Source organism: Mustela nivalis, assembly GCF_964662115.1.
Source record: "Mustela nivalis genome assembly, chromosome: 7".
Taxonomy (NCBI): Eukaryota; Metazoa; Chordata; class Mammalia; order Carnivora; family Mustelidae; genus Mustela; species Mustela nivalis.
Window position 1 is genome coordinate 86,615,340 of NC_139026.1, and position 26,824 is coordinate 86,642,163.

The 26,824-nt window shown below is 37.9% G+C and overlaps 1 protein-coding gene across 2 annotated transcripts in view; it reads left to right on the forward strand.

Annotated features, from left to right (window-relative positions):
• LOC309869664 (olfactory receptor 8S1-like) overlaps nucleotides 1-26,824 on the forward strand; it is a gene marked incomplete at its 5' end in the record, with an annotated part of 54,406 nt that overhangs the window by 25,510 nt on the left and 2,072 nt on the right. Inside the window, one exon of one of the 2 annotated variants that reach the window (XM_082741098.1) lies at nucleotides 23,957-24,056. The exons of the other annotated variant lie outside the window; for it this stretch is intronic. Of the gene's footprint in view, nucleotides 1-23,956; nucleotides 24,057-26,824 lie in introns of those variants that run through there. 2 annotated transcript variants of the gene reach the window in all.

Here is a 26,824-nt window from a genome sequence, read left to right on the forward strand (position 1 = left end):
TGCCCCTGGTGGGTAAATCAATACTAATCCCTTCTGAGCTGAAAGGAATCAACTTCCTGACAATAGGAAAGACGACAAATGAAAAAAAAAAAATTGTGATGACAGCAAAACTTTGGGGAGACAGAAGATAGATAGCAGTCAAAATTGCTTGTTGCAATTCTTATTTACATTTTTTTCATTCACATATTCAATGCTAATCTTTCTTCCAGGGTGCCTCAAAACAATAATGATAATTTATGGATTAAAATTACTCCGTACTCTTCAATTGGATTGTTTTTAACATAAATGATAACTTCTTTTTTTTACAGGTTATTTAATATGTTATTTATTCTTTTTTTTAATTTCTATTACTTTTTTTTAAATTTCTTTTCAGTGTAACAGTATTCATTGTTTTTGCACCACACCCAGTGCTCCATGCAATCTGTGCCCTCTCTAATACCCACCTTACACCAGTTAGAATGGCCAAAATTAGCAAGACAGGAAACAACATGTGTTGGAGAGGATGTGGAGAAAGGGGAACCCTCTTACACTGTTGGTGGGAATGCAAGTTGGTGCAGCCACTTTGGAGAACAGTGTGGAGATTCCTCAAGAAATTAAAAATAGAGCTTCCCGGGCTCAGTGGGTTAAGCTGCTGCCTTCGGCTCAGGTCATGATCTCAGGGTTCTGGGATCAAGTCCCGCATCGGGCTCTCTGCTCAGCAGAGAGCCTGCTTCCCTCTCTCTCTCTCTGCCTGCCTCTCCATCTACTTGTGATTTCTCTCTGTCAAATAAATAAATAAAATATTTAAAAAAAAAAATAGAGCTTCCCTATGACCCAGCAATTGCACTACTGGGTATTTACCCCAAAGATACAGATGCGGTGGAAATAAGGGCCATCTCTATCCCAATGTTTATAGCAGCAATGGCCATGGTTGCCAAACTATGGAAAGAACCAAGATGCCCCTCAACAGACGAATGGATAAGGAAGATGTGGTCCATGTCCACTATGGAGTATTATGCCTCTATCAGAAAGGATGAATACCCAACTTTTGTAGCAACATGGATGGGACTGGAAGAGATTATGCTGAGTGAAATCAGTCAAGCAGAGAGAGTCAATTATCATATGGTTTCACTTATTTGTGGAGCATAACAAATAGCGTGGAGGACAAGGGGAGATGGAGAGGAGAAGGGAGTTGGGGGAAATTGGAAGGGGAGGTGAACCATGAGAGACTGTGGACTCTGAAAAACAGTCTGAGGGATTTGAAGGTGCAGGGGTGGGAGGTTGGGGGAACCAGGTGGTGGGTATTAGAGAGGGCACAGATTAATTCAGCTTCTGCAGAGAAGATGAACAACCACACTGAAAGGTTAATTCTTCCTGTCTCTAAGTTTGTAAAATCTCATTGAAATAAGCAGCTTCTTTGTGTTCTTCCTCAGCAAAGTAAGCACTCAATTCAGTACATTTACTTTATTTTTTTAAGTTTCTTTTCAGCATTCCAGAATTCATTGTGTGAGCTCCATGAAATATATGCCCTCCATTACTTTAAATGGAAAATTTCTCAAGATTCATAATTCACTGTCTGATTTTGCCCACTTTCTTCATATTTACTCTCTAGTTTTTCCATATTTACTCTCCTTTTTTAAAATCATTTTTATTATGTTATGTTTGTCACCATACAATATATCATTAATTTTTTAGTATTTCTTTCTTTTTTTAAATTTTTTTAATTTATTTTCAGCGTAACAGTATTCATTGTTTTTGCACCACACCCAGTGCTTCATGCAACCCGTGCCCTCTCTAACATCCACCACCTGGTTTTCCAACCTCCCACCCCCTGCCCCTTCAAAACCCTCAGATTGTTTTTCAGAGTCCATAGTCTCTCATGGTTCACCTCCCCTTCCAGTTTCCCTCAACTCCCTTCTCCTCTCCATCTCCCCTTGTCCTCCACGGTATTTGTTATGCTCCACAAATAAGTGAAACCATATGATAATTGACTCTCTCTGCTTGACTGATTTCACTCAGCATAATCTCTTCCAGTCCCATCCATGTTGCTACAAAAGTTGGGTATTCATACTTTCTGATGGAGGCATAATACTCCATAGTGTATCATTAATTTTTGATGTAGAGTTTTTTATTATGTTCAATTAGCCAACATACAGATCGTAAGTTTTTGAAGTAGTGTTCAATGATTCATTAGTTGTAATGATATATATAACATCCAGCTCTTCTCACCACATGTACCCTCCTTAATACCTATCACCTGGTTACCCCTCCCTGCAACTCCCCTCCCTTCTGTAACCCTCAGTTTGGTTCCTGGAGTCCAGATTCTCTAATGATTTGTCTCCATATTTACTCTCACTGTAGACCTTGCTATAATCCCATTTTTATTTCCATCACTAAGACTAAGCAAACACCAGCATAACCAAAGGATTTTTGGAACAACTGTGAATTAGAGATTCAGTACGTGAAAATCGCTGTGTTATGCTGAGGGTCCACACAACCCATCAGGATGCCAGACGGAAGCCCAATTTGTGAGATTCCTTGATTTGCTCCCCTGGTTCCTAATATAGATCCTCTGATTGTGACCACCCAAAGACAGGGCTTCATTTCAATCATGCAGTGAAAGGTAAGCACTAATTTCAAATTCTTTCCACTTACCTTGTGAGAAGGAACACAATGCCTTCAATTCACATCAAAGTTGAATGCCTATTCTGAAATTCAGAAAAAGGCAAAGAGAAGTGTGGGTGCTTAAATAGAGAAGAGTGGTAGATAATATAGCCCAAGGGGACTCTCCTTTTTTTTTCTTTTAATTTAATTAATTTTTTCAGTGTTCCAAGATTCATTGTTTATACCCCACACTCAGTGTTCCATGCAATATGTGCCCCCCTTAATATCCACCACCAGGCTCACCCAACTCCCCACCCATAGGCCCTCCAAAACCCTCAGTTTATTTCTTAGAGTCCACAGTCTCTCAAGGTTTGCCTCCCCTTCTGATTCCCCCCCATTCACTTTCCCTCTCCTTGTCCCAATGTCCTCCATGTTACAAAATGTGTTATTTACCACTTTGCCTTTGTAGCTGTGTTTTAAACTTCTCAAATAGGTCACTTCTTGCTATCTTAATATGTTTATGTCAGATATAATATTAAGGAGAAGTGGAGCAGAAAATCGCATGTTCTGGTTCACTTGAAAAATAGTCACAAATAATTATTACCTTCCATCCTATGTTTTTGGCTGAAGTTTACACTACTGTGAATTCATTTTACTTAAATGAACATTTGCCTAAATTTAAGATTCAGTTAATTCAGACAGGCAAAGAATATCAACACCATTTAGATACAATGATCTTCTATCATTCTCAAGAGATATTCCAAGAGAAAAAGTCTCAAAATATTAATTACATAAGTGACAGAAAGATAAATTAGTGAAAGTAGGATGAGAGGCATGTCCAGTGCTAGAAGGCAGTGATGGTCTGGGTAACTATTACTGGAAATATAAGACCTTTCATGTTCTGAGGCTACCTGAAATGAGAAGGAGGGTCCCAATACCTGGTTTGTTTGCATGGAAGATGAACTTCACATACCATCAATATTTTCCTTAAAATCTCTGAATTCTTCTTTTCCTCTTCCCCTTTAACCACTAATATTGATGACCAGAGATGATGGAGTGGTTAATACTACCAGAAAAGTAAACTATTTTTAGCACATACACTTAGCATCTAAAAGAAGGAGGATCTCAGACCACTAAAGTCTATTATAATGTGCTTTTACCCACTCCTCACAGACTGAGAACCTCTTAGCTATTGGCTTCAGCTTCCCAGACCAATGCAGAAATCTATAGCCATGGTGCACTCAACACTAGAGCGTACAGAAAAATTTATTTAATAGATACTAAAAACAACTAAGGATAAGAGCCTCAAAGGAGAGAAATACCTACAAAGTTCTCAGCATCTGGAACTTAGTTTGTAGCACAAGAAAAAGATGATAAGAGAACTCAGTGTAAAAGGAGTTGACTGAGACAGTCAGGAACAGAAGGCTAAGTGAAACAGACTGGAAATCACCAAATGGAAATTAGGGGAACATTTAGAGAAATTACAGAGGACTGAATTTTTCTGGGACAATAGTCTTATTTGGGCTCTAGTCATTTTTAAAAGTTAATTAACATATGGTATATTATTAGTTTAAGTTAATACCTATTCTTCTGAAGCTGTTCCAAAAAAAAAAAAAAAAATAGAAATGGAAGGAAAATCTGCAAACTCATTCTATGAGGCCAGCATTACCTTGGTCCCCAAACCAGACAAAGACCCCACCAAAAAAGAGAATTATAGACCAATATCCTTGATTAACATGAATTCAAAAATCCTCACCAATACACTAGCCAATAGGTTCCAACAGTACATTAAAAGGATTATTCACCATGACCAAATGGGATTTATTCCGGGGGTGCAGGGGTGGTTTAACATCCAAAAATCAATCACTGTGATACACTACATTAATATAAGAAAGGGCAAGAACCATATGATCTTCTCAACAGATGTAGAAAAAGCACTGGATAAAATATAACATCCTTTCCTGATAAAAACTCTCTGCAGTGTAGGGATAGAGGGAACATACCTCAATATCATAAAAGCCATATACTAAAAGCCCATAGTGAATATCATTCTCACTGGGAAAAAAATGAGAGTCAGGAACACGGCAGGGATGTCCACTATCACCATTATTCAACATAGTACTGGAAGTCCTAGCCTTAGCAATCAGACAACAAAAAGTAATTAAATGTATCCAAATCAGCAAAGAAGTCAGACTTTCACTCTTTGCAGATGACATGATATTCTATGTTGAAAACCCAGAAAACTCCACTAAAAAATTGCTAGAACTCATACAGGAATTCAGCAAAGTAGCAGGATATAAAATCAATGCACAGAAGTCAGTTGTATTTCTACATGCTAACAATGAGTCAGAAGAAAGATGAATCAAGGAACCAATCCTGTTCACAATTGCATCAAAACCCATAAACCTAGGAATAAACCTAAACAAAGAGGTGAAGGATCTGTACTCTGAAAACTGTGGAACACTTATGAAAGAAATCAAGGAAGATACAAGGAAATGGAAAAAATTCCATGCACATGGATTGGAAGAACAAATATTGTTAAAATGTTTATGTTCAGGGCACCTGGGTGATTCAGTGGGTTAAGCATCTGCCTTTGGCTTTGGTCATGATACCAGGGTCCTGGGATCAAGTTCTGGGTTGGGCTCCCTACTCAGCAGGGAGCCTGCTTCTCCCTCTCCCTCTGCCACTCCCCCTGCTTGTGTTTGCTCTATTTCAAATAAATAAATGAAATCTTAAAAAAATAAAATGTTTATGCTACCCCAAACAATCTACACATCAAATGCAATCTCTGCGAAAATCCCATCAACATTTTTCACAAAGGTGTAACAAACAATCCTAAAATTTTGACTCTAGCCTTACCACAGTACAAGAAGTCATCTTTGGTCAGGTGATTACTAGGCACAGAGGAATCAATATCTCTATAGCCCAATTTCAGAAAGCATATATGTTTTCTATTTACAAGTCTCAATGAAGGAAGGAAAACTTCTTCTCACTCACTAAATACAGTGGGAAACATTCAACTTCTGAAAAGAGCATAAAAGAGACTTCTCTCATATGCCAGACCCAATCATAGAGGCTACTCCTTACTTACCTTTTGGAATCTATATACTGGGCAAAGAATATCAATGAAGCAATATAATCCAGCTGATATAATCTAGCTAGATATAATCTAGCTGAAGGAAATTAGTTTTGTGGTCTTTGTGGATCTCAGCAGGGCAAGAAAGCTGTATTCCCCAAGGTCATAGTCTGAAGCCAGACTTTAAGCAATTAACTAGAAAAATGAAGTTTGTAGAAGTCCTATGGGGTTCTCACAGATATAGGCTATCGAAGTTTAATCATAAACCCTGAAGTATTGGAGACTCTGAAAGTAGGCAAGCTGGGAAGTCTTTTCCTGTTGGCTGCTTACTGGAGGGATACCTTATTAGGAAATTATTAAGGAAGGTGTATATACTGAGATATAATTCATGCCACAGAGAACTATATCTTTTTTTAAAGATTTATTTATTTACTTTAGAGAGAGTGAGAGAGAGGGAAAGAGTGAGGGATAGGGGAAAGAACCTCAATCAAACTCCCTGCTGAGTGCAGAGCCCAACTCAGGGCTCAATCTCTAGACCCTGAGATCATGACCTGAGCCCAAATCAGGAATCAGATGCTTAACCAACTGAGCCACCCATGTGCTGCATAGGGAACTGTATCTTTGAGAAGGGAGGTGAGGGAAATTGGAAGGGAAGGTGAACCATGAGAGACTATGGACTCTGAAAAACAATCTGAGGGTTTTGAAGGGACGGGGGGTGGGAGGTTGGGGGAACCAGGTGGTGGGTATTAGGGAGGGCACAGATTGCATGGAGCACTGGGTGTGGTGCAAAAACAATGAATACTGTTACGCTGAAAAGAAATAAAAATTTTTTTTAAAAATAGAATACGTTTTGAAGATATATAAAAAAAAGCTGAGATGAACATTTTTCTGATTAAATCAATTAAAAATCAGAAACATTTAGTTATGCAGCTATCTAATTCATGGGGTGCATCTGTGAAACTTCATTCTATGTAACTGTATGGTAAGGAGTGGTATATAGACTAGCACAGTCACAGGTCCAGCTTCATGTTCTCATGGGAGGCCTCTATCTCTGAGGATGAGTTGTTGGACAATAATGAGAATTTACTCAGCTTATGTGAAATTTTTGCTTTAAAACATCTTTATATTTACTAAAATTTTTTTAAACTTGAGATATAATTGATGTGTAACATGGTACAAATTTAAGATATAAGCATGTTGATTGATACATTCATATATCGCAATATGAGTGCCATTGAATCATTAGCTAACACCTCTAACAGTAACATAATTATAATTTCTTCTTTTTTTCTAGGTTTTATTTATCTGTATGAGAGAGAGAATAAGAGAACAAATGAGAGAGAGAGAGCACAAACAGGGAGGAGAAGCAGACTCCCCACTGAGCAGGGAAACTGACTCAGGACTCAATACCAGGACAATGGAATCATGACCTAACTGGAAGGCGGATGCTTAACTGAGTTAGCCACCCAGGAGCCTTATACTTTCTTTTTTGTGATGGGATCTAGATATACTCTATTCACAAGTTTGATGTTTGTAATACAGTATTGTCTATAATCACTATACCGTGTTTTCGATCTTCAGGAATTATTTTTTAACTGTTTGCAAGTTTATATCCTAAATGAAATCTATCCTATTTCCACACCCCCAGATCCTTGTAATCACCATTTTAATTTCTGATTTTACAAGATTGGCTTTCTTAGATTTCATATAAAGTGATATCATAAAGAATTTGTCCTTTTCTATCTGACATATCTCATTTGGCGTAACACCTTCGAGGTACATCTGTATTGTTGCAAATGGCAGAATTTTCTTTTTTCTTCTGGCTGAGTAATACTGTGTGTGTGTGTGTGTGTGTGTGTGTGTGTGTGTGTGTGTGTGTATGTGTGTGTGTACACCATGTCTTCTTTTTTATTTATTTTTAAATTTAGATTCAATTAGCCAAGTTACAATACATCATTAGTTTCAGATGTAGTGCTCAATACTTTAACAGTTGCATATAACACTCAGTGCTCATCACATCACATGCCCTCTTTAATGCCCATCACCCAATTACACCATCCCCCTCACCCCTCGCCCTCCAGCATCCCTCAGTTTGTTTCCTATAGTTAAGAGTCACTCATGGGAAATAAAAGGTATCCAAATTGGCAATGAAGAAGTCAAACTCTCTCTCTTCGCAGATGACATGATACTTTATATGTAAAACACAAAAGACTCAAAGACTCCACCCCCAAACTACTAGAACTCATACAGCAATTTGGTAATGTGGCAGGATACAAAGTCAATGTACAGAAATCAGTTGCTTTCTTATATACTAAAAATGAAAATACAGAAAGGGAAATTAGAGAATCTATTCCATTTACTATAGCACCAAGAACCATAAGATACCTGGGAATAAACCTAACCAAAGAGGTAATGGATCTGTACTCAAGGAACTACAGAACACTCATGAAAGAAATTGAAGAAGACACAAAAAGATGGAAGACCATTCCATGGTCTTGGATCAGAAGAATAAATATTGTTAAAATGTCTATACTGCCTAGAGCAATCTATGCTTTTAATGCCATTCTGATCAAAATTCCACCAGTATTTTTCAAAGAGCTGGAGCAAACATTCCTAAAATTTGTATGGAATCAGGAGATTGTTGAAAAAGAATAACAAAACTAAGGGCATCACGTTATCTGATTTCAAGCTTTACTACAAAGCTGTGATCACCAAGACAGCATGGTACTGGCATAAAAACAGACACATAGACCAGTGGAACAGAGTAGAGAGCCCAGATATGGGCCCTCAATTCTATGGTCAAATAATCTTTGACAAAGCAGGAAAAAATATACAGTGGAAAAAAGACAGTCTCTTCAATAAATGGTGCTATGAAAATTGGACAGCTATATGTAGAAGAATGAAACTCGAACATTCTCTTACACCATACACAAAGATAAACTCAAAAGGGATAATAGACCTCAGTGTGAGATAGGAATCTATCAGAATCCTAGAGGAGAACATAGGCTGTAATCTCTTCGATATCAGCCACAGCAACTTCTTTCAAGATATGTCTCCAAAGGCAAAGTAAACAAAAGTGAAAATAAACTGTTGGGACTTCATCAAGATCAAAAGCTTCTGCACAGCAAAGGAAACAGTCAAGAAAACAAAGATGTAACCCACGAAATGGGAGAAGATATTTGCAAATGACAGTACAGACAAAAGGCTGATGTCCAGGATCAATAAAGAACTCCTCAAACTCAACACACACAAAACAGACAATCATATTAAAAAATGGGCAGAAGACATGAACAGACACTTCTCCAAAGAAGACATACAAATAGCTATCAGACACATGACAAAATGTTCATCATCACTAGCCATCAGGGAGACTGAAATTAAAACCACATTGAGATACTACCTTACACCAGTTAGAATGGCCAAAATTAGCAAGACAGGAAAAAACATGTGTTGGAGAGGATGTGGAGAAAGGGGAGCCCTCTTCCACTATTGGTGGGAATGTAAGATGGTGCAGCCACTTTGGAGAACAGTGTGAAGATTCCTCAAGAAATTAAAAATAGAGCTTCCCTATGACCCTGCAGTTGCACTACTGGGTATTTACCTCAAAGATACAGATGTAGTGAAAATAACAGTCATCTGTACCCCAATGTTCATAGCAGCAATGGCCACGGTCGCCAAACTGTGGAAAGAACCAAGATGCCCCTCAACAGACGAATGGATAAGAAAGATGTGGTCCATATACACTATGGAGTATTATGCCCCCATCAGAAAGGATGAATACCCAACTTTTGTAGCAACATGGACAGGACTGGAAGAGATTATGCTGAGTGAAATAAGTCAAGCAGAGAGAGTCAATAATCATACGGTTTCACTTATTTGTGGAGCATAACAAATAACATGGGGGACAAGGGAAGTTAGAGAGGAGAAGGGAGTTGGGGGAAATTGGAAGGAGAGGTGAACCATGAGAGACTGTGGACTCTGAAAAACAATATGAGGGGTTTGAAGGGGTGGGGGTGGGAGGTTGGGGGAACCAGGTGGTGGGTATTGGAGAGGGCACAGATTGCATGGAGCACTGGGTGTGGTGCAAAATCAAGGAATACTGTCATGCTGAAAATAAAAATAAAATAAAATAAATCTCAAAAGAATTTCTCAAAGAACTAAAATAATTCTAAAAAAAAAAAAAAAACATGGATGGGACTGGAAGAGATTATGCTGAGTGAAGTAAGTCAAGCAGAGAGAGTCAACTATCATACGGTTTCACTTATTTGTGGAGCATAACAAATAGCATGGAGGACATGGGGTGATGGAGAGGAGAAGGGAGTTGGGGGAAATTTGAGGGGGAGATGAACCATGAGAGACTATGGACTCTGGCTTTGAAGGGGTTGGGGGTGGGAGGTTGGGTGAGCCCAGTGGTGGGTATTATGGAGGGCACGTATTGCATGGAGCACTGGGTGTGGTGCATAAACAATAAATTCTGGTACACTGAAAAGAAATTTGAAAAATAAAAAAAAAATTTTTTAAATCTTCAGTTTGTTTCTCAGAGTCCACAGTCTTTCATGGTTTGTCTCCCCCTCCAACTTCACTCCCTTCATTTTTCCCTTCATTATCCTAATGCCCTCCATGGTATTCCTTATACTCCACAAGTAAGTGAAACCATAAGATAACTGACTTTCTCTGCTTGACTTATTTCACTAGGCATAATCTCCTCCAGTTCCATCCATGATGATGAAAAGTTGGATATTCATCTTTTCTGATGAAAATATCTTTATCCATTCATCTGTTGAAGGGCTTCTCCTCTCTTTTCACAGTTTGGCCATTGTAGAAATTGCTGCTATGAACACTAAGGTGCATGTGACCCTTTTTTTTTTTTGTTCACTGCATCCGTATCTTTAGAGTAAATACCTAGTAGTGCAATTGCCAGGACATAAGGTAGCTCTATTTTTAACTTTTTGAGGAATTTCCACATGGTTTTCCAAAGCAGCTGCACCAACCTGCATTCCCACAAACAGTGAAAGAGGGTTCCCCTTTCTCCACATCCTCTACAACATTTGTTGTTTTTTGCCTTGTTAATTTTGGCCATTCTAACTGGTGTACGGTGATATCTCAATGTGGTTTTGATTTGAAATTCCCAGATGGCTAATGATGATGAACATTTTTTCATGTGTCTGGTAACCATTTGTATGTCTTCATTTGAGAAGTGTCTGTTCATATCCTCTGTACATTCTCTGATTTGATTATTTCATTTTGGGTGTTAAGTTTGAGAAGTTCTTTATACATCTTGGATATCAGCCCTTTGTCTGTAGTGTCATTTGCAAATATCTTCTCCCATTCCATGGGTTGCCTCTTTGTTTCATTGACTGTTTCCTTTGCTTTGCAGAAGCTTTTCATCTTGATGAAGTCCTCAAAGTTCATTTTCGCTTTTGTTTCTTTTGTCCTTGGAGACTTATCTTGAAGAGAAGTTCCTGTGGCCAATGTTGAAGAGGTTACTGCCTATGTTCTCCTCTAGGATTTTGATGGATTCCTGTCTCACATTGAGGTCTTTCATCCATTTTGAGTTTATCTTTGTGTATGGTGTAAGAGAATGGTTGAGTTTCATTCTTCTGTATATAGCTGTCCAGTTTTCCCAGCACCATATGTTGAAGGGACTGTCTTTTTTTCATTAAATATTTTTTTCCTGCTTTGTCATAGATTATTTGACCACAGAGTTGAGGGTCTATATCTGGGCTCTCTAATCTGTTCCACTGGTCTGTGTGTCTGTTTTTGTGCCAATACCATGCTGTCTTGGTGATCACAGCTTTGTAATATACCTTGAAATCAGGCAACATGATGCCCTCAGCTTTGTTTTTCTTTTTCAACATTTCATTGGCGATTTGGGGTCTTTCCACTTCCATACAAATTTTAGGATTGTTTGTTTCAGCACTTTGAAAAATGCTGATGGTATTTTGATTGGGATGACGTTGAAAGTATAGATTGGTCTGGGCATCACAGACATTTTAACAATGTCTATTCTTCTGATCCATGAGCATGGAATGTTTTTCTATCTTTTTGTGTCCTCTTCAGTTTGTTTCATGAGTGTTCTGTAGTTCCTAGAGTATAGATCCTTCATCTCTTTGGTTAGGTTTATTCCAAGGTATATTATGGTTTTTGGTGCTATTGTAAATGGAATTGATTCTCTAATTTCCCTTTCTACAGTTTCATCGTTAGTCTATAAGAAGACAACTTGTTTTCTGTGCATTGATTTTTGTATCCTGCCACATTATTGAATTACTGAATGAGTTCTAGTAATTTGGAGGTGGAGTCTTTTGGGTTTTCCACATAAAGTATCAGGTCATCTGTGAAGAGAGAGAGTTTGACTTTCGTTTTTTGCCAATTTGAATAGCTTTTATTTCTTTTTGTTGTCTGGTTGCTGTTGCTAGGACTTCTAGTACTATGTTGAACAATAGTGAGGTAGGGCATCCTTGTCGTGTTCCTGATCTGAAGGGAAAGGTTCCCAGCTTTTCCCCATTAAGAATGATGTTCACTGTGGGTTTTACATAGATGGATTTTATGAAATTGAGGAATGCTCCCTCTATCCTTATACTCTGAATTTGTAATCAGGAATGGATGTTGTATTTTGTCAAATGCTTTTTCCTGCATAAAATGTGGTTATCTCTTCTCTTATTTATGTGTTCTATCAAAATGATTGATTTGTGAATGTTGAACCACGCTTGCATCCAGGGATAAATCCTACCTGGTCATGATGAATAATCCTTTTAATGTACTGTTGTATCCCATTATCTAAGATCTTGTCGAGAATTTTGGCATGGGTATTCATCAGGGATATTGGTCTGTAATTCTCCTTTTTGATGGGGTCTTTGCCTGGTTTGGGGATCAAGGTAATGCTGGCCTCATAGAAAAAGTCTGGAAAATTTCCCTCTGTTTCTATTTTTTGAAACAGCTTCAGGAGAAGAGGTAGTATTTCTTCTTTGAATGTTTGGTAGAATTAATTCCCCATGGAATCCATCAGGTCCTGGACTCTTGTTTTTGGGGAGGTTTTTGATCACTGCTTCAATCTCGTTTCTGGTTATTGGTCTACTCAGGCTGTCGATTTCTTCCTGTTTCAGTCTTGGAAGTTTATAGGTTTCCAGGAAGGCATCCATTTCTTCTAGGTTGCTAAATTTATTGGCATATAGCTGTTGATAATAGTTTCTGATAATTGTTATTTCCTTGGTATTAGCCATGACCTCACCCCTCTCATTCATAATTTTATTAATTTGGGCCCTTTCTCTCTTTCTCTTTTCTTTTGGATAAGTCTGGCCAGTGGTTGATCGATCTTATTAATTCTTTCAAAGAACTGGCTTCTAGTTTTGTTGATGTGTTCTATTGTATTTCAAGTCTAATTCATTGATCTCTGCTCTAATCTTAATTATTTCCCTTCTCGTGCATAAGTTAGGCTTAATTTGTTTTTGAATATCCAGATCCTTAAGGTGTAAAGATCGTTTGTGTATTCGGGATTTTTTTTTTTAAGTGAGGCTTGGATGACTCTATGTTACCCATTTAGGATTGCCTTTGCCATAGCCCATAGGTTTTGGAGTGATGTGTCTTCATTCTCATTGGTTTCTATGCAATGTTTAAGTTCCTCTCTGATTTCCTAGTTGACCCAAACTTTCTTGAGCAGGATGGTCTTTAGCTTCCAAGTGTTTGAATTCCTTCCAAACTTTTTCTTGTGTCTGAGTTCCAGTTCCAAAACATTGTGGTCTGAGAATATGCAGAGAATAATCTCAATCTTTTGGTATCAGTTGAGACTGATTTGTGACCCAGTATGTGGTCTATTCTAGAGAAAGCTCCATGCACACTTGAGAAGAATGAGTGTATGTTGTTTTAGGGTGGAATGTTCTGTATATATGTATGAGGTACATCTGGTCCAGTGTGTCATTCAAAGCTTTTTTCCTTGTTGATTTTCTGCTTAGATGATCTGTCTTGCTGAGAGTGAAGTGTTGAGGTCTTCTACTATTAGTGTGCTATTATCAATATGTCTCTTCATTTTGGTTAACAGTTGGTTTATGCAATTGTCTGCTCCCATGTTGGGGGCATATGTATTTACAATTGTTAGATCTTCTTGTTGGATAGACCCTTTAAGAATGATATCGTGTCCTTCTGTATCTCTAACTACAATCTATATCTTAAAATCTAAATTGTCTGATAGGAGAATTGCTACTCCAGCTTTCTTTTGAGGTCCATTGGCATGAAAGATGGTTCTCTATCCCTTCACTTTCAGTCTGGAGGTATCTTTAGGTTTAAAGGGAGTCTCTTGTAGACCACGTAAGGATGGGTTCTGTCTTCCTATCCAATGTGCAACCCTGTGCCATTTTGTGGGAGCATTTAGGTCATTCACATTGAGAGTGATTATTGAAAGATATGATTTTATTGTCATCATGTTGCCTGTGAAGTCCTTGTTTCTATATATTGCCTCTGTAAATTTCCAATCTAAATCACTCTTGGGGTCTTTCTCCTTTTATAGAACCCCCCTCAATATTTCTTCCAGGGATGGCTTAGTGGTCACATATTCTTTTAGTTTCTGCTGGTCCTAGAAGCTCCTTTTTCATCCATCCATTCTGAATGACAACCTTGCTGGAGGAATATGGGAATATGTGAGTAAGCACCTGGCTTCCCAGCTGTATGGGATAAGAAAGAGGCCCACTTCTTTTTTGTCCCGTCCAGAACACTAGGATATGCTGCCTTACTAGGAGTGAGGGGCCATGGAGAATAGCAGCCAGTTGCTCTTAGAGGGCATCAGAGACATAAGTCCCACTGAACTGTCACAGACTCCATTAAGAAGACAGCTTATGAGCTTCTGGTGATACCTCACCTGTGGATCCCCCCCCAGCTGGCCCATGGGCACCCCCAACATTGCAGGTGCCTCACCCACATGCCCCACCAACCTCTAGTTGGTAACCTGTGTGGCTCCCTGAAGGCAACAAGTATAAGCCTTTGCAGACAGCTAGTGAAAACATGCAGAAAGATGACACAAATACAGAATTGAGAGAAAGTACACAAATTTGACAATTCATCACTGCCATAGGGAAAGCAAACAGGAGGATGTTGGTATCCACTCTAGCTTTGCAGAATCAAGAAAAAGCATAAAATATTGTGAACCCTGCCCAAGAGGAAGAAAGAAGCATGTAGTAGGTGTGTCCACAGAAAAGCTATGGGGAAAGCCTCAAAATACCTACCAGGCTAACAGAAGATATTTATCTCCTGAAGCCAGGCAGTAAAGGCTGGAGGAGGTGACCAAGTCTTCAAATGCAAAGGCAGCAACACAAGACATCAAGGAACATGAAAAATGAAGGAAAAATCATGGCACCAAAGGAACACAATAATTTTTCAGTAACAAACCCAAAGGACTGGAGATCTAATGAGATTTGTCTTATACAGAAATCAAAATAGTTGTTTTAAGGAAGCTCAGTAAGCTATAAGAAAACACAGGATGACAATTCAACTAAATCAGGAAAGCGATACATGAACAATGCAAGAACTTTCACAGAGAGATAGAAATTATTTAAAAGGGATTAAACAGAAATTCTGGAGCTGAAGAATACAATGAATGGAATGAAAAATGAAATAGTATCAACAGCCAACAGTTTGTTACCAATAAGGCTTCTGGTCAATAGTAAACTCTTAGTAGTTAAGTTTGGGGGAAGTCAAAAGCTCTATGCAGATTTTGGACTGACCTGAGTTGTTCAAGGGTCAACCATAAGTAAAATCAGAAATGAAAGAGGAGATATTACAATCGGTACAACAGAAAAACAAAGATCATAAAAGATTACTATGAATAATTATACAACAACAAATTACACAACCTACAAGAAATATAGAAATTACTAGGAACATACCACCTACCAGGACTGAATCATGAAGAAATATAAAATCTGAGCAGACTGAGTAAGGAGACCAAGTAAGGAGATTGAATCAGTAATCAAACCTCCCAAAAAAGAAACACTTATAACCTGATGCCTTTATTGTTGAATCCTACCAAATATTAAAAGAAGAGATCATACCAATCCTCCTCAAACTCTTTCAAAAGACTAAAGAGGAAGAAACTTTCATATTATCAGAATTGCTCCTGATAGCCAGACAAAGACACTACAAGAAAACTACAGGTCAAATATCCCTGATTTAAATTGGTACAAAAACCCTCAATCAAACTGAATTCAAGAGCTAGTATTCCATGATCAAGTAGGATGTATTACAAGGATGCATGGATGGTTCAATATATAAAGATTAAAAAAAAAACATGATATACACCACACTAACAAAAAGGATAGAAATCATATGATCATCTTAATCCGTGTGAAAAAGAATTTGACAATATTCAACATCTTTCATGAAAAAATTCTCAAAAAATAAGGTACAGAAGGAATGCACTCCAACAATACAAAGGCCATGTATGTTAATATACCTAATGCCACACTCAGTGGTGAAACGAAAGTTTTTCCTCTAAGAACAAGAACAAGACAGGGTGACTCTCACCATTATCATTCAACATAGTTCTGGAAGTCTTACCCAGAGAAATTAGGTAAGAAAAAGAAATAAAAGTTATTCAAATTGGAAAGGAACAAAGAAAATTGTCTCTGAAGATGAAATGATCATATACAAATACTAAAGACTCCACCAAAATGCTGTTAAACTAATCATTTAATTCAATAAAGTTGCAGGACACAAAATCAACATACAAAAATTAGTTGCATTTTTATACACTAAGATCAAACAATTGGAAAACAAAATTAAGAAAACAATCCCATTGGGGTGCCTGGATGTATCAGTGGGTTAAATCCTCTGCCTTCAGCTCAGGTCATGATCCCAGGGTCCTGGGATAAAGCCCTGCATTGGGCGCTCTGCTCGGTGGGGAGCCTGCTTCCTCCTCTCTCTCTCTCTCTGCCTGCCTCTCTGCCTACTTGTGATCTCTGTCTGTCAAATAAATAAATAAAATCTAAAAAAGAAAGAAAGAAAGAAAGAAAGAAAGAAAGAAAGAAAGAAAGAAAGAAAGAAAACAATCCCGTTTATAATTGCATCAACAACAAGAAAATACTGAGGAATAAATTTAACCAAGGAGGTGAAAGACTTGTACACTGAAAACTGTAAGATGCTCATGGAAGAAATTGAGAAAAACACAAATAAATGGCCAGATATCCATGTTCATGGGTCAGAAAAATTAATAGTGTTGAAATGTCCATATTACCCAAAGCTAGCTACAGATTCTGTGTAATCCCTATCAAAATTCCAACAGCATTTTTCACAGATATAGATTTCTTAAATCCCTAAAAATTTTTATGGAACCATAAAAGACCCCAAATAGTCAAAGCCATCTTGAAAAAGAAAAGCAAACTGGAGGCATTACGTTCCTAATTTCAAGCTATAACAAAGCTATAGTAATTAAAACAGTATGACATTGACATAAAAATTAGACACATAGACCAATGGAACAAAATCAAGAGTTCATAAATAAACCCATATATATCAAGTCAACTAACCTTTGCAAGAGCACAAGATCACACAATACAGAAAGGATAGGCTCTGACAAATGGTGCTGGGAAAACTGGATATCCACATGCAAAAGAATAAAACTACACCCCTCTCTTATACCACCCACAAAAACTACTTAAAATAGATTAAGATCCTAAACATAAGACCATGAGACCTGTAACCATAAAACTCCTAGAAGAAAACATAGGGATAAAGCTCTTTGATTTGCTCTTGGCAATAATTTTTTAGGGTGGATATGACACCAAAAGCATAAACAATGAAAGCAAAAGTAAATGGGACTATCAAATTTAAAAGATCCTGTACATCAGAGGAAACAACCAACAAAAAGAAAAGGCAATTTACAGGATTAGAGACGTGCTTGCAAAGCATTTAACTGACTGTCATGGAGTTAATATCCAAAATATATAAGGAACTTAGCCAACTCAACAACAATAAAAATAAACCAATTTTTTAAAATGAGAAAATTAGTTGAACAGACATTTTCCCAAAGACATTCTAATAGTCAATCGGTACATGAAAACATGCTCAACATCATTAATTATTATGGAAATGAAAATCAAAAAAAATGAGATACCACCTCACACCTATTAGAACAGCTATGATCAAAAAGACAATAGGTATGTGTTGGCCAAGATGTGGAGAAAAGGGAACCCTTGGGACACTGTTGGTGGGAATGTAATTGGTTACCACCATTAGGGGAAACAGTATGGAGGTTCCTCAAAAAATTAAAAATACAGCTACCAAATGGGGGGCTCATAGGTGGCTTCGTTAGTTAAGATCTGCTTTTGGCTCAGGTCATGGTCCCAGAGTCCTGGGATTGAGTCCCACATTGGGCTCCTTGCTCAACGGGAGTCTGCTTCTCCCTCTGCTACTCCCCATGCTCATGTGCTCTCTCTCTTTCAGATAAATAAATAAATAAAATTGATTTTAAAAAAAAAGAAGAACTACAAAATGATCCAGCAATTCCACTTTGGGTACATATCCAAAAGAAACAAAATTAGTATCTTGAAGAAATATCCATACTCCCATGTTCATTACAACATTATTCCCAATAGCAAACAAGGAAACAACTTAAAGGTACATCAATGGATGAATGGATAAAGATGTGGTATATCTATGCAGCGGAATACATGCCATGAGAAAGAAGGAGATCCTGCCATTTGCAAAAACATGGATGAATCTAAAGGACAATATACTAATGAAATTAAAAAGACAAATACTTTATGATCTCACTAATATGTGGACATAAATAAATAAATACCAAACGTAGAGAAGCAAAAATAGAATGGTAAATGGTGGTCAGTAGGGGTTGGGGGTGGGAGGATGAGAAGAGACTAGGCAAAGTGTGCAAGCCTTCAGTTATAAGATGACTAAGCTCTCTAGGCAACAGAATGGCTGTGTCTGTTAAGTGCCCAACTCTTGATTTCAGCTCAGGTAATGATGTCATGATCTCAGTATCATGAGATGGACCTTCACATCAAGCTCCACACTGAGCATGAAGCCTGCTTAGCATTCTCTCTCTTCTTCTCCCTCTAATCCTCCCTTCTCATGCTCTCTTTCTCTTTAAATTAAATAAATAAATAAATAAATAAATAAATAATTTTTAAATTTAAAACAATTTTTTTATTCCCACCAACAGTGTAGGAGGGTTCCCCTTTCTCCGCATCCTCGCCAGCATCTGTCATTTCCTGACTTGTTGATTTTAGCCATTCTGACTGGTGTGAGGTGATATCTCATTGTGGTTTTGATTTGTATTTCCCTGATGCCGTACACTGTTGGTGGGAATGCAAGCTGGTGCAGCCACTCTGGAAAACAGCATGGAGGTTCCTCAAAATGTTGAAAATAGATCTGCCCTATGACCCAGCAATTGGGCATTTACCCTAAAGATACAAATGTAGTGATCCAAAGGGGCACATGCACCTGAATGTTTATAGCAGCAATGTCCACAATAGCCAAACTATGGAAAGAACCTAGATGTCCATCAACAGATGAATGGATCAAGAAGATGTGGTATATATACACAATGGAATACTATGCAGCCATCAAAAGAAATGAAATCTTGCCATTTGCGACAACATGGATGGAACTAGAGCGTATCATGCTTAGTGAAATAAGTCAAGCAGAGAAAGACAACTATCATATGATCTCCCTGATATGAGGAAGTGGTGATGCAACATGGAGGCTTAAGCGGGTAGGAGAAGAATAAATGAAACAAGATGGGATTGGGAGGGAGACAAACTATAAGTGACTCTTAATCTCACAAAACAAACTGAGGGTTGCTGGAGGGAGGGGGTTTGGGAGAAGGGGGTAGGATTATGGACATTGGGGAGGGTATGTGCTTTGGTGAGTGCTGTGAAGTGTGTAAACCTGGTGATTCACAGACCTGTACCCCTGGGGATAAAAATATATGTTAATAAAAAATAAAAAATTAAAAAATAAAAAAAATAAATAAAACAATTTTTTTTAAATAAGAATAGCACACGCACCCCAGTGTTCATAGCAGCAATGTCCACAATAGCCAAACTGTGGGAGTTGAGATGCCTTTCAACAGATGAATGGATAAAGAAGATGTGGCTCATGTATACAATGGAATACTACTCAGCCATCAGAAAGGATGAATACCCATCATTTGCATTGACTTGTATGGAACTGGAGGAGATTATGCTAAGTGAAATAAGTCAAGCAGAGAAAGGCAATTATCATATGGAACATAAAGAATAGCATGCAGGACATTAGGAGAAGGAAAGGGAAAATGAAGCAGGGTAATCGGTGGGGGGGTGGGGAGAATGAACCATGAGAGACTATGGACTCCAGGAAACAAACTGAGGGTTTCAGAGGGGAGGGAGGTGGGGGAATGTGTAGGCCTAGTGATGGGTATTAAGGAGGGCATGTGTTGCAATGAGCACTGGGTGTTAAACAATGGATCATGGAACACTATATAAAAAACTAATGAAGTACAGTATGGTGAATAACATAATATAATAAAAAAATAATTTTTTAAAATAAGAAGATGAATAATCTTTGGGGATCTAATGTTCAGCATGATGACTATAATTAATAATATTCTGTCGTGTACTTAAAATTTGCTGTAAGTAGCATGGTACTGGCATAAAAACAGACACATAGACCAGTGGAACAGAGTAGAGAGCCCAGATATGGACCCTCAACTCTACGTTCAAATAATCTTTGACAAAACAGGAAAAAATATACAGTGGAAAAAAGACAGTCTCTTCAATAAATGGTGCTGGGAAAACTGGACAGCTATATGTAGAAGAATGAAACTCGACCATTCTCTTACACCATACACAAAGATAAACTCAAAAGGGATAAAAAGACCTCAACGTGAGACGGGAATCCTTCAGAACCCTAGAGGAGAACATAGGCTGTAATCTCTTCGATATCAGTCACAGCAACTTTTTTCAAGATATGTCTCCAAAGGCAAAGGAAACAAAAGCGAAGATGAACTTTTGGGACTTCATCAAGATCAAAAGCTTCTGCACAGCAAAGGAAACAGTCAACAAAACAAAGAGGCAACCCACGGAATGGGAGAAATTATTTGCAAATGATAGTACAGACAAAAGGTTGATATCCAGGATCTATAAAGAACTCCTCAAACTCAACACACACAAAACAGACAATCATATAAAAAAAAATGGGCAGAAGATATGAACAGACACTTCTCCAATGAAGACACACAAATAGCTATTAGACACATGAGAAAATGTTCATCATCACTAGCCATCAGGGAGATTCAAATTAAAACCACATTGAGATACCACCTTATGCCAGTTAGAATGGCCAAAATTAGCAAGACAGGAAACAACATGTATTGGAGGGGATGTGGAGAAAGGGGAGCCCTCTTACACTGTTGGTGGGAATGCAAGTTGGTGCAGCCTCTTTGAAGAACAGTGTGAAGATTCCTCAAGAAATTAAAAATAGAGCTTCCCTATGACCCTGCAATTGCACTCCTGGGTATTTACCCCAAAGATACAGATGTAGTGAAAAGAAGGCCCAATGTTCATAGCAGCAATGGCCACAATCGCCAAACTGTGGAAAGAACCAAGATGCCCCTCAACAGACGAATGGATAAGGAATATGTGGTCCATTATACACTATGGAGTTTTATGCCTCCATTGGAAAGGATGAATACCCAACTTTTGTAGCAACGTGGACGGGACTGGAAGAGATTATGCTGAGTGAAATAAGTCAAGAAGAGAGAGTCAATTATCATATGGTTTCACTTATTTGTGGAGCATAACAAATAGCATTGGAGGACAAGGGGAGATGGAGAGGAGAAGGGAGTTGAGGGAAATTGGAAGGAGAGGTGAACCATGAGATACTATGAACTCTGAAAAACAATCTGAGGGGTTTGAAGGGGCTTGGGGTGGGAGGTTGGGGGAACCAGGTGGTGAGTTTTAGAGAGGGCACAGATTGCATGGAGCACTAGGTGTGGTGCAAAAACAATGAATACTGTTATGCTGAAATAAATAAAATAATTTTTTTAAAAAAGGAAAAAAATTTTTGCTGTAAGTAGACCATAAGCATTTTCACCATACACGTAACTATGTAAGGTGATGGGTGTACTAAGTAATCTGACTGTGGTCTGGGTGCCTGGTCAGGAAGCCCAGTCAGTTAGATGTCTGACTTCAGCTTAAGTCATGATTGCTAGTTCCTGGGATCCAGCCCTGAAGTGGGCTTCCTGCTCAGCAAGGAATCTGCTTGTCCCTCTCCCTCACCTCCCACCCACCAAGGTTCATGCACACATGCACACTCCCTTTCTCTCTCTCAAAAGAATAAGATTTAAAAAAAAAAATCTAATTGTGGTAATCATTTCACAAAGCATACATATGTTAAATCACCACACTGTACATTTTAAATATATACAATTTTATTTTTCAAAAAATAAATAAATAAATAATAAAATTTTATTTTTTCAATTATAACTCAATAATGCTGAAAAGTCAAGAAGGAAGGAAGAGAGAGAGGCAGAGACGGAGGAAGTAAAGACAAAACACCAGGAGTTCTCACCCAAGAGTTTCCAGTAAGATTTCTAAGTCAAGTTCTGAAGCCAACATCTGAGGTCATCTCCTGCTCTCTTAGAAAATACAACTTCCCTAATTGGCTCATGTAGTTCAGGCTCTAACTCCAGGGAATAAAGGCTATTTTTCCATCTTTCTCTTGAGTGCCCAGGTTCAGTCAGCCAATAAACCAACCGCATGAACTATAACTGCTTTTCTGAGAAGTTAGAGCTGAGATTTACTCTCTTGAACACAATATTTAGTCACAGAGAAACTAAATGAAGAGACATCAAGGAACGAGGCCTGAGACAATCTGAAAGAAATTTCTCACCAAACTGCACTTACTGAGGATTCAAAAATCTTTTTAGTGTGGCCAGTTGAGACACGGATAACCAATACTTCAGGACAATCTATATCTAAGCATTCTGTCTTCCTGTGATTCCCAACTGGAAAAGTAAAAGTTGCTGTTTTTCCTAGAGTTATTTCATTGAAGTGTAAGTTCTTGGAAACTCAGATAAGATCTACCTAGGAAAAAAGCTACAAAATGTCTTCTGTACCAGAATATGGTAGTATTTTCTCTGATTTTTCTGAAAGTTTTTTCTGAATGCTTTCCAGTTGATTTATAGTTTTATTAACATCTATCATTGAGCCTTCTCTCTCTGGATCTCTGAGACACTTCTTTACACTTTCTCACCTCAATTCCACACAACGAAGAGAACTTTGCCTGTTAACTCTCCCGAAACTATGTCTGTATTTCTCAGTATGTTCTACTGGGCTTTTGTCCTCAAGTTCTCTTATTAGGTAATGAGGAGGTCAATGTTTGCTCAATTAATAATATTAATCATTAGGAAAGGGAAATACATGAATTTTGGCAGAAAATATTGGATCCCTTAGGTACCCTTTCTTTTCCCAGGTCCTCAGTCCTTTGTGTGCAGAATATTCATTTTTCTGCTGTTATTACCCATGCCCAATATGATCCCTGCTGAAATAATTAAAGAACAATGGGAGACCTATTTATAACAATTCAGTCTGGTCGTCAAGTCCCTTCGGTAAGTACTGAAGCATTTCAGCTTTCACTCCTCCTAACCTCACTTAGCAATTATTTAATTAAAGACCTCAATATCTTCTGAGTTAAACTATACCATGACAAGTATCAGGCACCTATTGACGTAAGTCTCATGTCTTGATTATTGGTCTTTAACTAGTTGTCACCTTGGAAAACACTGGTGGTCTCATTAGATCTAAAGACTTGATAACTGTCTCAATGTGTGACCCTTGTCAAAATTGTCTAATTTTTTTTAAAAAATTGTCTAATTTTACTTTAGACACAAACTCAATCTGGTAAAAGCAATCTCTAATGTTGACATTTCAGGAGAGAGTGCTTGAGGTGCTCAGTGGGTTAAGCAACTGCCTTCGGCTCAGGTCATGATCCCAGGATCCTGGCATCCAGGATCCGTTGGGCTCTCCACTCAGTGTCAAGTCTGCTCCTCCCTCTCCCTCTGTGATGTCACTCTCTCTCAAATAAATAAATAAATAAGATCTTTAAAAAAAAAAAAAAGAAATTTCAGTAGAAAGGAAGATGGTGAATATTTATGTTACTTGACTTCAACTATTCTACTTCTGCTAAGATGGTCTTTGAAAAAACAGTATGGAATGTTAAATGAGTTTGCTTTTGTTTTGTGTATAGTTCAAGGGAAATTGGTAAAAAGCCTTGGGAGAATCCCTTGAGCTCTTCTTCCTACCTCCCCCTTCTCAGGAACTGCCTCATGACTCCCTACATTCACAGCCAGGTTTAGATCTGGAACCACTCACTCAAACTTTGGGCTGAACTGAATTCACTGTGCTTCTTCTTGGAGGTAAGTGAGAAAATTTTGATATTAGCATTTTATCATTTCCTTAAAGATTAACATAATGACATTGTCCTACTTTGAAAGAAGGCTATCAGTTGTCAGAAGATCTGTGCTTTGAACTTGGGGTGAGGTGGGTCATAATGTCACATGATGCAGCTGTCTCCATGATAGACTGTGGTGTTTCCATTCCAAGATAAAAGTTTTCAGGTTTTGGATCCATAATGAGCAGCTTCTCTAATATCCTCTGAAGGTGCTAGAGTATTTTCATGCTAAGAATTGGTCCTTATAACCAGATCAATAAAGAGTAAGCATAGAACTAGGCCAATTTCTCTCATTTGGATACTAAATTCCAGATTCTTAAATATGTTCACAGTCTTGACATGAATGAATTTTGTTCACAGTGTTTTTTCTTATTATAAAATCCAGAGAAGTTGTTCACTTTCAAAAGTACTTTATTTTATGGAGGCACCCAGGTGGCTCAGGCATATAAGAATTCGCCTTTTCCAGGGGTGGGGAGGTCCCTGCTCAGCAGAGAGTCTGCTTTTCCCTCTGCCTCTGACCCTCCCCCACTTGTGCACTCTCTCACTCTCTCAAATAAATAAATAAAATATTTTTTTTGAAAAGGTATTTTATGGACTTGCTAGGGGATAATAAATATCATCAGCCTTCCTTCCAACGTGACTCCTAAAATGAGCAGGATAGGACAGTTTAGAATGAGTAACTTAATACCTGATATGGCAGCATTCTGTATGTCAGTGAAGAAACAAAAATACTGACATAGAGTGAGGAAAAGGGCAAGTCTGAGAAACTTGTGTGACATATATTAGCATGTGGTTGGTTTTGGCTTTTTTTTAAGCTAAACATTAAAACAAATTACAAGCTAACAGCTCATACAACTCAGATTTAGTATTGTTGTTTGATTATCAGAAAATAATTCTATTATGTTCCTAGTTTTTAAAAGACAAAACTATGATTTGTAAAATTTACTGGCATTTTTGTTGAATGGGTTTAAGTTAGACAATAGATTTATAAAAAGCAATGTGTCAAAAATATTTTAAGAGTTTTATGGACTCAAAGATAAAACTGACTTTTGCAGGTAGTTATTCTTCATTGCTGAATCTTCATTAGTTTGGACCAACCCTCTGGACTACAGATTACACCCTGGACAGAACTCATAGATAATTCAGATACATATTCTAAATCAGGGCTTAGAGTTTGGAAGGTGTATATTTGATAGGCCTGGTAGCGGGGGTGGAATAAGGTGGAGAGGAAGTTCAAAGACTGGGAAACTTACCTTCAGAGCAAGGTTATACCTTTTATTGAAAGTTCTGTGAGATGCATCAAGATTAGATTTGTGTGGTAGACATAAAAGGTAGAGATCCCAGGAAAGATTTGGAGTTCAAGAGGCAGATTCGAATACTCTAACAGGTAGTAAAGCACTCATGAGGATCTGAAGAAAGGTTGAGTCCGAATGTACAACCACAGGTTGCATCTGATGAGGAAGAAACAGCCTAGGGGGATTAGTTAAACTCAGATAATACTCAGGTAAGTGCATCCATGCAAGAGTCAAGAAAAATGCAATGGAGAATTGTCTTCAACTGCATGCACAACACAGTACCTTAGAGTAAACAGACACTCAAAAATGTTTATTCAATAACATGGATGGATGGATGGATGGATATTGTACATTTAAACAAAGTGTAGGGTGATCTCTCTGAAGCAGAGATCTGTAGGTTTTTGCAATTTCAAAAAGAATAAGGCCTCTGTCAGTCTGTTATAGCAAAAAGGAGGTAAGTATTTCATCTCTTCCCTTTCTCTTCTAACTCCAGGCCCCCTTAAAGCTTTGCCCTTGACTACAACTTGAAGTTGGCTCTCTAGACATGTAGATAATCTCCAAGAGTTTTTACTACATAATATGTTCAGTTTTCTTAATTTTTGTTAAGGTCAGTTAACAAATAATTTTTGTTTAACAAACAATTTTTTGTTAGTCTTAGCAAACAATTTTTGTTAGGGTTAGTTAACAATGATTTACTTAAGGCCTATTAGATATTGATGGGGGGGTGAGTTCGAAAATCATTCCCACGCTCCATGAAACTGCACTCTCATTGTAGACACAAGAAATAATACTCAAACTAGGAATACAAAAAAATGGCAAAGCTTACGGTGTGTTGATGAAATATTACGCAGAAAAGGGAAGCAGATGAGGTTTTAAGATCTTAGATTAGAGATTAATTAGAATCTTGAATTAGCTTATTTAGCTTTATTTTCATCATCTGCAAAAATGTGGTTCGTGATGATTTTCCCAGAGATTTATGTGAGAATGGAGAAGGGAGTAATCAAAGAAAAACTCATGGAATAGGTGATAAATAAGGTGGGAATTCCAAGGTATATAAGATATAAATCAATCAATAGGAACACAAAATACATCAGCCTAAGTCAAATGAGAGAAAACAGGAGTGATGGGGAACAAGCAAAGCTACCTGACCTCAGCAGTAGAGCATCTAGAGAACCTTGGGTGATTAACGCTTTGAAATCCAAACCAGGGAGTTTGGCTTTTTCTCTAAGCAGGTTATATACCAGACGATCTCTATTCCTACAACCAAATGCAGCATTCAGTTCCTTGTTTTTCAAAGATTGGTGTAGGGATCTAGACATGTTCTAGGATCACCGTGCTCACCTATGAAATGAGTTCAGTCTTTTTCAATATCCTCTGTACAAACACACACACATACACACACACACACACAGTGGAAAATATGGGTGGAAGTCATTTG